The sequence below is a fragment of the Vitis riparia genome, chromosome 18, assembly GCF_004353265.1.
Source record: "Vitis riparia cultivar Riparia Gloire de Montpellier isolate 1030 chromosome 18, EGFV_Vit.rip_1.0, whole genome shotgun sequence".
Lineage (NCBI taxonomy): Eukaryota > Viridiplantae > Streptophyta > Magnoliopsida > Vitales > Vitaceae > Vitis > Vitis riparia.
In genome coordinates this window covers 23,237,370-23,252,520 of record NC_048448.1, presented here as the reverse complement: position 1 = coordinate 23,252,520, position 15,151 = coordinate 23,237,370, and positions in this window count along the sequence as shown.

Below are 15,151 nucleotides of genomic sequence, written 5' to 3'. Positions count from 1 at the left end.
TGTATTGATTTTTATTTGAGCATTTTAGCTTGCATCACTTGCATTGTATATGACTTAGGTACATTCGGAGTTACACAAAAGATCTAAGTCATAAGTTCCTTATGAGTTTTATGAGTTGTTCACAATCAGTTCATGGTGTTAAGTAATCCATTTATGCTTGTAGTGCACCACCTCCTAATTAAAAGGATAACTTGTCTTGGTCATGAGAATAGGTTTCCCATGGTGAGTACACTAGTGTGTATGGTTACATTGGACATAACCTATGGTGAATCATGATATTTTCTATAAGGAGTCATGATTCATTAAACTACTATGTTGTATAAAGTCACAACCTTGAGAGAATATTGAGCTAGTCATGAAATCTTTAATGATTTTGACCTATATTTGAGACCTTAAGATAGTCATATATTCCCTATAAATTGGGTCACTATTGATTAAGGCAAATGTCGATAGGTATCATCAAGATAAGCAGCATGATATCTCATAGGATTGAGACAATGTGTCCCGTTTGGTAATCCTAAGGACTTGTGTGATAGGAATCCCAGATTATTTTGTTTCCAAGCCTTAGATCATATAAGTACATGCAATCTACCCTAGGCCTCTTGATCCTAAGCAACGGAAGCAAAAATAATATTTTGAACAATAAAGGATCTAAATTAAATGTTTTAGAAAACTTTACCTCTTATTTGGACATTGTCAAATCGATTTCTTTCAATGAAGATTAGATTCGCAACACAGAAAGCCTTTTAAACCCAAGATCTTTCGCCTAATGGCTCTAACTTGATCTTGGCTCTTCAAAGGTTAGTATTTGGAAATGAGGAGGTCATGGCTCTATTCTCTAGATGGTAGAAGACAAATCACTTGAAAACCCTAACCCCTAAATGGGTATTTATTAGGTTTCCTAATTAGGCTTAAGTCACTTAATTTAGTCCAAAATGGGTCCTAATTAATTAATTAAGCTCACAAGGCTATTTAATTAATCAATTAGCCTAATCTAGAGACCTTGTTCACCAACCCCTAGGCAACCTCGTATGATTACCAAAATGTTCCTATGCACAAAAGTGAACCTAGAGTCAATCCAATCCTCATAAACTGTGTCATGAAGGTGTATGAGCTTAAACGAGGACCATGGGAACCCATAGGAGTACTGTCTTCCTTAAAATCCAATTTTAAAGTTGATTATGTTGGAAACCTTGGATTATTTCGTTTTCATGCCTTGGATATCGTAAGGTGCATGCATTTGTCCCTAAGGCTCTTTAGATCTAACAAAGTGAAAAATAATGGCTTCAAAACCATTTTAGAATAAAGATCTAGAGATTTGAACTCATGCTTGTGATCTAGATGTTCCCAGATCAAAATCCATTTGTTAAAGAACATGCTTAGAAAAACTGGAGAGTTTCTCTCCATATGTTACTGCTCACATGTGTGTCCCGTGAGCTTCTCGTGCACGTGGCATGTGCACGTCCCGTGTGCTTCTCATTCACACGACTTGTGCACGTCCAAGTGTTGTATCCTTTCATCCAAGTAGATCTCATACACCTAAGATTTCCACCCGGTAACTCAAACCACGATCTTAGCACTAAAAAATGTGGGCTTTGAAAATTAAGAGGTTATGTTCTCTCTTTCTCTCTCTCTAGAGGTGGAAGACAACTCTCACCAAAAGTCATTAGGAAACCCTAACCTATAAATGAGTATTTATAGGGTTGCCCATTGGGCTTAAGTCACTTAAACCCATCAAAGCTTGGATCATTTAATCTAACTCAAAACAAGTCATAATTGATAAATTAACCACATAGAGTTATTTATTTAATTAATTAATTAGCCCAATCCAGAGAACTTGTTCATTATCCCTTGTGCAACCTTGCATAATTACCAAAACATCTTTATGCACAAGAATGAACCTAGAGCTAATCTAACCCTCATAAACCGTGTCATCATGGTCTATGAGCTCAAAGCGAGGACCACTAGGACTAATAGGAGTATTGGCTCTCTCAAAATTCAATTCTAAAGTTGATTCAACATTCCACTAAAGAGAATCAATTGCAATCTAGTGCCTTATATAAATAACAAAAAGACGAAGCTCGAGTTTATGACCTATTATCTACTGCATGCTAACACCTCATGACTATCATCCGTAATCTAACAAGGTAGTGTTGTCACCTATTAAGATTATCTCTCAAATCATTGAGTTGAGAAGCATATGTCAAATTCCACTAAATGAATCACTATGGTCATATATTTCATGATCACATGTCCTTTTATGTTAGGACATTGAGTTTTGTTTATTTGTTAGCAATTTTGTTCCAATTAATGTTTAGTCATAGAAGCTTTTTTTATATAGCAACTTGTTCTCCATTAAAGATCAAGGGTTGTTGTTCATTGAATTGGTAAGTCACATATACATCTAAAAAGGTTTGGCTTGTGACATATAAGGCCTTTTGAGATATAAAAGGTTTAGTATCAATTTTAGACTTAAAATGTTTTAAAATAATTTTTCAAGAAGTAAGAACCACTCAAGCAGTTAATCCCGCTCAAGTTGTATGAACCGCTTAAGTGATCTAAGCTCGCTCAAGAAATCATGTCAATCTTGTTAGGATAGAGTCCTTAAAATCATGATATGATGTAATAAATTTGGAATTCATTATTTATTTAATGATGTTTTAGTTTCACTTTTTTTATCTTTATTCCATGTATTATACTTTATGAGTATTCTTACCTGCATCTTTTGCATTGTACGTGACTTAGGTGCCTTAGGAGTTGCATAGAAGATCTAAGTCATGGGTTCCTTGCAAATCGATGACTTGTTCACAATCATTTCATGGGCCTAAGCAGCTCATTAGAGGTTGTAGTGCATCACCTCCTAATTAGAGGGATGACTAGTCTTGGCCATTAGGATAAGTTTCCCATGGTAAGAGCACTAGTGTGTATGGTTGCATATTGGATAGCACCTATGATGACTTATGACTTAAGGCTATCAAGTAGCCATAACTCCACCAAGCTACTTCATTGTGTTATCTCTTAACCTTGAGAGAATATTGAGTTTGTGTTGAAGTTAGCAGTGGTTTTGGCCTATAGGTGAGATCGCAAGTTGATCATATATTCCCTATAGATTATGTCACTATTGATGAAAGCTGGTAGCAATAGATATTCTAAATAAATGCACCATGATATCTCTTGGGATTAAGATAGTGTGTCCCCTTGGGTGATCCTAAGAAGGTGTGTTCATGGAAACTATGGTCATAGTAGTTCCTTAAGTGGAACTTGACATAGGCTTTTTAAGAGTTAAGATATGTCAATTGAACACACAAAGGAGGATTTGTAATTCAAGGATGGTAGAGGTAGTCTTGAAAGGCTAATAGATTTCACCTTGTTAGACTACGAACACCAATTGATGGGGAGACTGAATACAATGGATAGCAAGTCACAGACCCAAACACTTGGTGTCTCGTTGTTATTTAGATAGAATACTAGAGTTCAGTTGATTCTCTATAGTGAGATGTTGAATCAACTTTAGAGTTGGATTATGAGGGAGCTAATATTTATATAGGTCTTAGTAGTCCCCGCTCTGAGCTCATATACCTTGTTGGAATGGGTTATGAGGACCATATTGGCTTTAGGTTCACTTTTGTGCATAAAGGTGTTTTGGTAATTATGCAAGGTTGCATAAGGGTAAGTGAACGAGGTCTTTAGATTGGGCTAATTGATTAATCAGTAGGCCCTATTGGGTTAATTAATTAATTATAACCCATTTTAAGTTAGATGAAGTGACCCAAGCCCTTAGTGGGCTCAAGTCACTTAAGCCTAGTAAAAAACCCCATAAATACTCCCTTAAGGGTTAGTGTTCACGCAATTTTTTCTAGAGAGTCGTTTTCCATCTTCAGAGAGAGAAAAAAAGTCATAACCTTCACCTTCCCTTCCATCCCCATTGGAAGTGTGTCAAAATCAAGGTTCGAGTCATCAAATGGAAGACTTCGAGTTTATAAAACTTATGCGATTTCGTTATTTATCTTCACCACGTAGATTTGATTCGAGAACATCCGAATCTGAGGTATGGTTTTTGTTAGCACTTTCTGAATCCCTTTAAAGTTAAAAAATGTTTCTTCTTTTTTCGTTGTGCAAAGGATTTAGAAAAAGGTTTAGGATAGTTATGCATGTTCCTAACCTAATCCGAGCTTGAGAAACGGAGATATCTGGGTTTTTCTCATCAAGTCTTGTCGAGTTTAGAAACGTATTTTGGATAAATTCCACTCAAACTCTTATTTGGAAACTTGAGATACTGAAATCCTTATGACTTTTGCCTATAAATACCTCTTTTGTAACCCTTTGAGGGTTAGAGATTTGGGTTAAGAGATTGTAAAGATTTGAGATTATAAAGCTTTTAGGGATTTTAGGAGAGCAAAAATATATCGTTGAGAGACCTTTCACTCCTTAAAAAATGATCTGTTTGAGGAGAAAACCTATTTTTCCACATTATTCTTGATCTCTCATTCAAGGATTTGATTATTTGAATATTTGGTTGAAGACCTTAATCCCTTCAGAGTGGCCGAATGATCTACTAGGGAGCAACGGAGAGTTGTTGCGTCTCAAACATGGATCAAGTGGCATGTACTAAAGAGTAAGTCTTTAGGGTAAAGTGGTCAGATAAATCTATGTAACTTGATTTCAAATAGTGGATTTAGATTGGTAGGTCTTAAACCTTGTGGTTTTTTATCTCCATAGTTTGTGGGGGTTTTCCATGTAAATTCTTATGCCTCATGGCATATCCTCTTATTATTGCTTATATTCTAGTTGATGATATTAATTATTTTGGATTGATTGGATAGTTTACTTTTGAGATTGTTAGGTTGGTTATCTTGGTGGTTGTAGTGGTTATACCTATAACTAATTATTGTTAACATATCTCAATAGATATTTCAGATATTGACAATTATATTATCCCTAACAAATTGCAAGGTATCCCTAAAAGTTAAAAATCATTTTTTTTATATGCCTAAAGATTCTAAGTATAACTATTTATTTATTTGGGACATTCATAATATCTCTTAGGGTAAAAAAATTGGTTATAATTTATAAATATTTATTTAAATTTTTTAATCACTCATTCACCTTCCCTCTAGATGTTCCCTATTAGACTTTCGATCATTATTCAAGTGGAATTTAAGTAACACCCATTTTTTATTTTGGATCACCCAAGGGGACATATTGTCTCAATTTCATGAGATATCATGGTGCCTTTATTGAGAATACATGTTGTCACCAACTTCCATCAATAGTGACACAATCCATATGGATGTATGGCCACTTTAGTGTCTCACCCATAGGTCAAAGCCTTCTGTTAATTTTGGCACAAACTCAATATCCTCTCAAAGTTGAGAGTTCATGTAGTATAGTAACTTGGTGAATCATGACAATTGATAGTCTTATGTCATGATTCACTGTAGGTGTTATCTAGTGTGCCTCACATATACTAGTGCACTCACTATAGGAAACTCATTCCGATGGCCAAGACAAGTTATAGTGAGGAGGATGTGATATTGATATTTTAGTTAACCATCTATTAAAATCCTTAGTCAAATTGCTTCATTTCACAACTTTTCACAATATATAAACAATCTAGAAGACAATCAATATTCAAAACAAAAATCTACACAACCTATCCACACTCTTTTAGTCCAAGCTTTATTTAAGGTATTTCATCCACCCTAGAGCCTTTAGCATAGTTAATAGGTCCCAAACATGACTTTGTTCTTGCTTACCCCAACTAAGTATAAAAATACTCATCCCAACTCAACCAAAAACCCACCTAGAGTAATCAGGATAGAACAACATGGATTTTAAAAGCTAGATAAATCCCAAAAACAAACTACCCTTCATTATCACCTTTTATCATTAATTTTCCCATATTTTTAATTTCCAAAATTTTCCTACATTCTTCATTTCCTATAGATTTCACAATGCATCTAATTAACAAATCTAAATAACAAAATATCTCAAATCTCAAATAAACAAGATTAAAACAAAACAAAATGCTGAAAATTTCTTAAAAATCGTATCCCCTACTCATTCAATAGTCAAATTTTTCTTCCATTTTTTGCATTCTGCCTAAGAACCATACAAAACAAAAACACAAAAATTAAGAAACTAAAAAAATAAAAATAAAAATCGATAAAGGTCACCATATAGTTGTGAAATGCATACCTAGGCTCCACGTGGCGCGATGCCCTTTCACGAAGGCATCACATAAGCGTGCAAGGCATAACATAACCCACAAGTGAGCCTTTATCCCCTATTTTCTTCTTATTCTTCTTCTTTTGGTCGTCGTCTTCTTCTTCAACGATGAGTTGCAAATGGAAAAATGATTTTTTTTTTTTTTTAATTTCTTGAAACCAAAACAACATAATTTTGGCCTTGTCTTTCATTCCAGCCCCCTAATCTAGTTCTTTTCAACCTAATAAAACCCCAAAATATTGCCCTAACCTCTACTGTGCTGTGAAGAAGCGAAGAAAACGAAGAAGATAAGGAAAAATAGACATACATTTTTGAGCCCTTAGTTTTTTTTATTTATTATTATTTACATTTCTGCACATTTTTTCATTCTTTTATCATAACTCTCATTGGATTTTTTTTTAAATAAATATTATATTTTGACATGAAATTTTTGCTGAATAAAAATAAACAAATAAAAAACACTCTCATGTGCACTTTTTTTATTAATATGATATGCATTTTTATTTTTTTATTTTTCAATTTTTGTTTTCTTAATTTAATTATAATTATTTATTATAGTATATGTAATTTGTTTGCAAGATGGATAATGAAAGTGAAACTCAAGTAAACTCTAGTGCAAGTGGAAGAAGAAATCCTGAATGGAATTATGCTCGTTTTCCAAATGCAAAAAATTGAACACCATCATATGCATTTGTTGTGACAAAATAACCAAATGAGACATATATAAACACAAACAATATCTTGTTGATGAACACCATTATATGGATTTGTTGTGACAAAATAACCAAATGAGACATATATAAACACAAACAACATCTTTTGATGGATATAGAAATGCTAAAAAGTGTAGAAAATGTCTTGAGCATGTTAAAGAAGAAATGGAAGAGTATATGAGTTCTAAAAAAAGTCAAAAAGAGCAAATGAATATAGGGAGCGAAAATGTTAATGAAGATTTGCTTGGCTTCAAAAATGAAAATTTTGGTGAGGAGATTAATAGTAGAATGAATGTCACCAACATTTCTAGTGGAGGTAGTAACCGAGGAAGAAGTAGTTTTAGGATGTTTTCTTAAAAAAAAAACAAAAAAAAAAACAAAAAGGTCTCATGGATCATTTTTTCACTCTCAAAGCAGAGATGGTTGTTTAAAATAAAAAAAGTTGGAAGATGAACCAAACTATATCAATGATGCCTACAAAAAAAAAGTAAGAGGAAAAGTTTGTATACTTATCACAAGGTGGATGTATGAGACTGTTATTTCATTTAATGCAATCACATATTCAAGTTTTCAACCAATGATTGAGGTTATTAACTGATATAGTGTGGGTATGAAGGGACCAACTCTTCATGAGGTAAGAATTACTTACCTCAAGAAAGAATTGGCTCTTACAAAAGATTTGATAAAGGATCATATGGTGGAATGAAAAAAAAAATGGATGTTCAATAATGTCGGATGGATGAACCGATAGGAAAGAGAGAACTTCAGTGAACTTTTTGGTTAATTGTTCAAAGGGAACCATGTTTATGCAATCCATTTATGTTTCTTTGATGATTAAGATAGGAGAAAAGATGGTTGAGTTATTTGAAAAATGGGTAGAGCAAATTGGTGAGGAGAATGTTATTCAAGTTATAATAGATAATCACTCAAGTTATGTAATGGAAGGTAACAAATACTATTTCTTGAATTTTTATTTAAGGGTTTATTACATTGTACCCCCTAACCTATAGTGTGTTTTGCATATTGCCCCCTTAAATTCAAAATCGAACAATATACCCTTCATTCTTTATAATTACATGCAATGTGCATTTTTTTAGAGATATCGTTATTTTATATTATTTTTTATGGAAAGGCACATGCTCTTTACATGACCGAGGATAAAATGGTCATTTTCTTAATAAGTGAGGGTAAAAGGGTCATTTCATTTTAACCTTAATCTGCAACTCTCTTCTCCCCCGTCTTTTCCCTCTCAATAATCGTTTCTTCCCCCATTGCTTGGTGAAGCCCCAAGCCAAAGCCCTCCTCCCCCAAGGAAGCTAATGCAAGGTTGACATCAAAGAAAAGACATGGAGTTTAATAGTAATTTTTTAAATTCCAATTCTTTAATAGGTACATGTCAGGAAAAAAAATTAGGGTTTTGTTTTGATCTTTTAGAAAATTTGGGGAAATTTAAGGAGAATAAAAATTGGCCAAATTGAGCATTAAGGTTTCGTTTGATGTTTCAGAAGAGTGAGGGAAATTTTAAGGCAAATTTTGGGAAAAATTTGGGGATTTTAGGGTTAGAGAAATTATTTGGCGATTTTGCAAATTTTCACCCCACGGACAAGGAGGAACAATGAACAAAGAGAAATTATGTGGGGTTTTTGGCAACAACTTTGTGAGATTAGGATTTTAGGGCTTTGAAGGGAAGGAATAACAAGGGAGGAGAGCTTAGTTTGGGACTTCACCAACAACAATAGAGAAAGAAACAATCGATTGGCTAAAAAGATGAGGACTACAAATTGAGAAAAAAAATGACCATTTTGCCCTTGGTCACATGGGGAACACATGTCTTTTTGTTTAAAAACATAATGTTGTCTTTAAAAAATGCACATTGCATACATTACTCGATTTTGAACTTGATGAGGTAATGTGCAAAACACATTATAGGTTGAAGGGGTAAAGTATAATAAACCCTTTATTTAATTTTACAATTTGAATTATTTATCTTGAGAGCTTATGTAAATTTATTATGTACAATGTCACATGGGGAGGTTGTTAGAATTAAAGCGTTTGCATTTGTATTGGACATGTATACCATGTGTTGTACATTGTTTTGACTTGATGTTGGAAGATATTAGAAAGCTACCAAACATCAAGAAGACATTGTAGAGGGTTATATCTCTAAATGAGTATATTTATAATTGCTCAGGGCTACTTAACATGATGAGATGGTTTATTGGACAAAGGGAATTACTTAGGCCTACTAATTAAGACTCAGTTTGAAGGGAAGTGCAAAGAAATCTACAAAATCATTAATAAGAGGTAGGAGATTCAGCGTCATTGGTCTTTGTATGCAGTCGGGTACCTTTTAAACCCGAAATTCTTCTATGAAAAACCAAAAATAAAACATGATGTAGAGATTATAAGTGATTTGTATAAATGCATCTTAAGGTTGACAAGAAACCCTACTAAACAATAAAAAGTTGTGGCCGAAGTGAGTTTACACACAAATGCCCAAAGACTATTCGAGAATAAGTTAGCTATTAGGATAAGGAAGACTAGAACACCAGGTTAGTTATTTAGTTTTGTTTATTTAAATTATTAGATTGAATTTTTGCTAAAATAGGTGAATTGTTTCACTAAATTGTTAATATCTATACTACAGTTGAATGGTGGGCTGCATATAGAGCTTTAGCTCCAAATTTGCAAAGATTTCTAATAAAAGTCCTTCATCTAACATGTAGTGCATTGGGTTGTGAACAAAATTGGAGCATATTTGAAAATGTAAGTAACCAAAATAATTACAAGTAATAGTCTAATAGAGTTTTGAATGTAGCTTAAAAGTTCAAAGTTAAAACTTTAAAATATATTTATGAGCTTATAAATTTTTGTAGATTCATAGTAAGAGGAGAAATAAGTTAGATCATCAATGCTTGAATGATTTGGTATACATTAAGTGTAATCGAGCCTTGAAGAGAAGATACAATGAACATGACACTGTTGACCCGATTTCCTTGAAAGATATAGATGATAGCAATGAATGGTTGATAGGAAAAATGAAATATGAGGATTCTCATGGAGGTGCACAAGATGATTTTGCATTTGATGATGGTAATTTGACATGGGGTGATGTTGCTAGAGCTACTGGAATTGAAGAGACTAGGTTTGATACTAGAGCTAGAGTTAGAACAAGCTCAGGCATAATACCACCACCGAAGGGAATAACTTTAAGCTCTAGAACTTTGCCTTCTCATTCACTAATAGATGAAGATAGAGATGGAGAAATGGTTGATTCAACAAAGGAGGAAGATGAGTAAGGCTACAAATGTGATTATGGAAATGATGATGATGCTTTGGTTGATTTAGAGGACAAGTGAAGATTGATTGTTGTGAACAAATTTGCTATTCAAATGTTTTTTAATGATGTTTTTGAATTGTGGACAAATTTCATGTTTTAGTTTAGAAAATTTGGATTTGGATGTGTATTTGCAATCATGATGCTTTTTTTTTATGCTTGGAGTTCTTTATTTTTATGTTTTTTGTTGATTAAATTGAAATTTTGGATGATATTTGATGATTTATGTACTTATGACAAATAAATGATTATTAAATTTGATTATATTATATAAAAATATATATGTAAATTAGAGTGCGCCTCATTTCACTAAAGTTCGTACCTTAGGTGGGTCTTGCGCTTCAATCTCTAGGAGTACTTTGCACCTTGGTGCGCCTTGAGCTTTTTAAAACTATGGGTCACCAATATCTCATTTTACCATTATTATTGAAAATTGAAACCATAATTCATTACAAACAAACCTTAAATAAATTAAAATATAACAAATGAATTATTAATGAACATTTTGAATGCAAAGATATACAATATAATCAAGTTCAATCCACAAAAATACACAAATCACATAACTAATAGTTTTCAAATCTCAAAGAATAAAAATTAAAAACCAAAATAAAAAAAAAATGATAAAATTTAATAAATACATATATTACCCAAAAAAAACCTTGGCTTCGAAGGTGAAATGACTCTACAATATTTCTATACTTCTTTTTCTCTTTGTCTATATTTGTTTCTTTCTTTCTCTTGAAAGGAAAATTAAAAGGAGGAAGGAATGGGAGAAATGGTTTAGGGAAGAAAAGAAAAAAATGGGCTCTTTTTGGAGTTAGAGCTTATTTGGGGTTAATGTTTGGACGTTTATTTGGGGCTAATGGTTGGTGTTAGAATAAGGAGATTGTTGTCTTGATGGTGAAGAGAAAAGAGAAAAAAAAATGGTTGATGTTTGGAGAAGATAGGGTTTGCCTAATTTTTCTCTTCAATATATTTTTTTTTTTTTTAAAAAAATCCAATCCATGTGGACTATCTTTGTTGGATGGTGACATATACAAGGTTTGAATTATCAATAAACACAGATATATCGGTAATTGAATTTTAAGAATATATTGAAAATATCAGTGGATATTTTAACAAAAATATTGATAGAAGATAAGTAGTTCAAAATTCATGAAAAAATTTAGAATTTTTTTTAAAAAAAAAATGATAAAATAAGTAAAAGTATATATATATTAAAGTTATTTTATAAGTGTAATTAACATAAATACGATTAAAGATAATATTTATCAAATTTTTATAATAAAAAAATTCAGCTTAAATTCCTTTAATATATTTATATTCATTTATTTAAAATAAATAAAAATAATTTTATTAAAACATGTGTGGACCTGTATTTTTCACGTTCGTCCCCACTCAACAGTGAAACTCGTTTTTTTATTTATTTGGTGAAAAATATGATTTTTAGAAAATAGTTGGAATCATCACTTATTTTTGTTTTATTTTTAAGGGAAAACAAAATAAGAAAGAAAACCCTAAGTGTGACTCCTTATTTGGAAAAGAACAGTATGTGAAAAATCAAAGTCAAGTCCGAGGATTAGGTTACTTATTAAGAATGTACGATGAAAGACTATAGCACCCCTCTAAGCCTATAATAAGGTATCTATTGATAGAAGTGAAGCAAGTGTTGCAATTGATAAGGAAATCAGTGGATACCAATGAAATGATCAAATAATAAAACGAATCATGCATGAGAATAAGTAAAGTGGGAGTGAGATTGTGTCTTAGCGGCAAGTAATAGTGTGCTATAATGGAAATAAGGTTAGCTCAAGTATAAAATTATCACATGCATATCAAAGAGCAAAACAAAGATCAAACAATTTTCATAAAGCATCATAGTTGACAATCAAGGGAGAAAACTCATAAGTAGGGTACCCACCATAACCCAATTGATTTTGCATGAATTAATCTCATAAATTCCATTGTTTTAGAATTATGAAAATTCATTCATGTTTATTAAAAAAAATCGAGAAAAACGGAAAATTATTTTAAAATCAAAGAAAATTTGTGAAAGTACTTACCTGAAGGGAAATTTAGCAAGTTATTAGAAACGAGATTTTTTGTGACTCTAAACCCTAAGGAAAGAAGAAGAAAATAAATGACTTAAAATTATTTGAAAAGTGGAATGAAATTAAAATTATTTGAAAATTGGACTTTTGAAAATTATTTGAAAATTGAAGTTTTGAATAATTATTTCAAAATGGATTTTTTCAAAAATTAAATTTGAAAATTGGAATTTTGGAAAATTATTTGAAAATGGAAGTTTTGAAAATTAAATTTCAAAATTGAAATTTTGGAAAATTATTTGAGAATAGAATTTTTAAAAATTAAATTTGAAAATTGGAATTTTAAAAAATTATTTGAGAATGGAATTTTAAAAAATTAAATTTGAAAATTGGAATTTTGGAAAATTATTTGAAAATGGAAGTTTTGAAAACTAAATTTTAAAATTGAAATTTTGGAAAATTATTTGAGAATGGAATTTTTAAAAATTAAAATTGAAAATTTGAATTTTAAAAAATTATTTGAAAATGAAAGTTTTGAAAATTAAATTTGAAAATTGGAATTTTGGAAAATTATTTGAAAATGAAAGTTTTGAAAATTAAATTTAAAATTTTGAATTTTGAAGAATTATTTGAGAATGAAATTTTTTAAAAAATTAAATTTGAAAATTGGAATTTTGGAAAATTATTTGAAAATGAACGTTTTGAAAATTGAAATTTTAGAAAATTATTCGAGAATGGAATTTTTTTTAAAATTAATTTTTTAACATCAAAAGAAGAAGAATTAAGATGACCGATACTTGGCCCTTTGGGGTAGTACACTGAGGGTGGCCATGCATGGCCATATAGGAGTGTGGCCCAAGGGCAAAGAGTGCTGGAATAGAACACAGATGTATTTGATCTTCAAGCTCTAACCCTACCAGTGTGAACATGTTTTGGAGTTATTACTATTGTCTTGAAGGTAGTTTCTAATCCCTAGCTACAAGTGATCAACTTGAGGCAATCACATTTTCTTATTATAAACTACAAAATCCTTTAGTCCCATTTTCTGAGCAAGACCTTTAACAAAATAGAGGTTCTGAACTGTCTTTTCAACCTTTGTGGATCTTCCTACACTTGCCTTGTTCCATGAATCATATTGTTTTATATAGCACTTGCAGTTATCGATATCATTCCAGTCATGCATGGTGTCATCAGCAGAACAATGCTCATCTTGTATGGTACCAGCAAAGTCATTGAGGTCTTTGAGAAACACATCTTCATTCAAGGTTTGTTACAGTGCTGGAGTCTTTACAAGTGGGGTCTAGTAGCTTCTAGGACATTTCTTTCCTTCTCCATCAATTTCACTCACGTCTCCAAATCATATACTTGAGTATTTACAGGTTGAAGATCTGTTGAGTAGCCTAGTGTAGTAGCCTCAGATTGCCTAATTTCACGTACCATCTCCATACAGATCTTTTAAAGAAGTTAATTCTCCAATGTTCTCAGGAATTAGCCTGCTGAACGTGTTACCATGAAGTCACTATGTTTGGGTCATCGACTACAGGAGGTCAAAGTGGCCATGCACCAAAGGATTGAGGATTATGGGTCATTTCAACACATAGGCAAGCTTCTTCAAGTCTACCATTTTAATGGCATCCTCTATTTGAAACTTGAGAGTAAAAGCAAAGCTTCTAGCTTGTTCAATTTATGAGAGATGTCGACTCCAATCATAGCCGATGATATTCCACTGCATGAATAGGATTCGGGTATGGCTTGTTCCTTGTCAAAACCAACAATGACATATGCCACGTGTATGAGTTATGAAGAGAGGCAATGCACTACATGCAAACTGTAGTAGATCTTCTTAGAACCCATTCCATAACAATTCTCTGCACATTCTTGACATACAAGTCTTTCTTACCATTGACGGAAATTTCCATGCCACTTTAGTCTTGGAAAATGAGGTATCCAAAGGGGTCATGCATGCGCCAAAGTGGTCATGTATGCGGGTTGCATGCACATGGAAAAAATGGGAAAGAAGTTTATGGAGGGCGAATGGTGGAATGAGTGGAGAAGGTAGTGAGATCAATAAGTGGGTTTGGTATGGTGATGAGTTGGGGATGAACTAAAGGTGGTTGGTATGGTGATGGGTTCAGTGGGTGAGGGTGATGTTGTGGGTTTGGCCGAGGCTTTATGCATAGAGTGGTTAGGCTCAGGAATGTGGGATTGACAATTCTAACTTCTCGAGGGTTAGAGGAACCAAAGAATACATTGGCTCCTGAATGGGTATTCAACCTTCTCATCACCTCCAAGGCAAATGTTTATAGCTATGGAATCAAGGTTTTAGAGATGGTGACCGGGAAGAGCCCAACTGCTATCCCCAATACTAATGCCCAAAGAGAGACAGAGCAACACGGGTTGATTAAATGGATGAGTGATCGAATGAATGAGAGTATTGCTAGGGGTCGTGGATTGAAGACACCTTGGACCTTGCGGTGCAAGGCGAATGCGGCCTGCGCCGGATGGAAATTCCGACCTAAGTTACCTTGTAATGTCATTGAATGTGTGATAAATAACTTGAAGGAGACCAAGGTTTTGAATATTTCCAAAGCTACTTTTAGATGAAAAGCTGGATGGGAACGTTGCTTTGAACTTCGGTAAATAAGTAGTGATCTTTCACAAACCACTAAACCCCCATTGTCCAAGCTGGGTTGCACCTCAAAGTTTTGAAATCCTGAAGAACCCGACTACAAGACTCCAAAACCGCTTCTATCAAACTCTTGTGCTTGATGATGAAGATGGCACTATCAACATCACTAAGCATCTGATTTTTATCCTCTGTA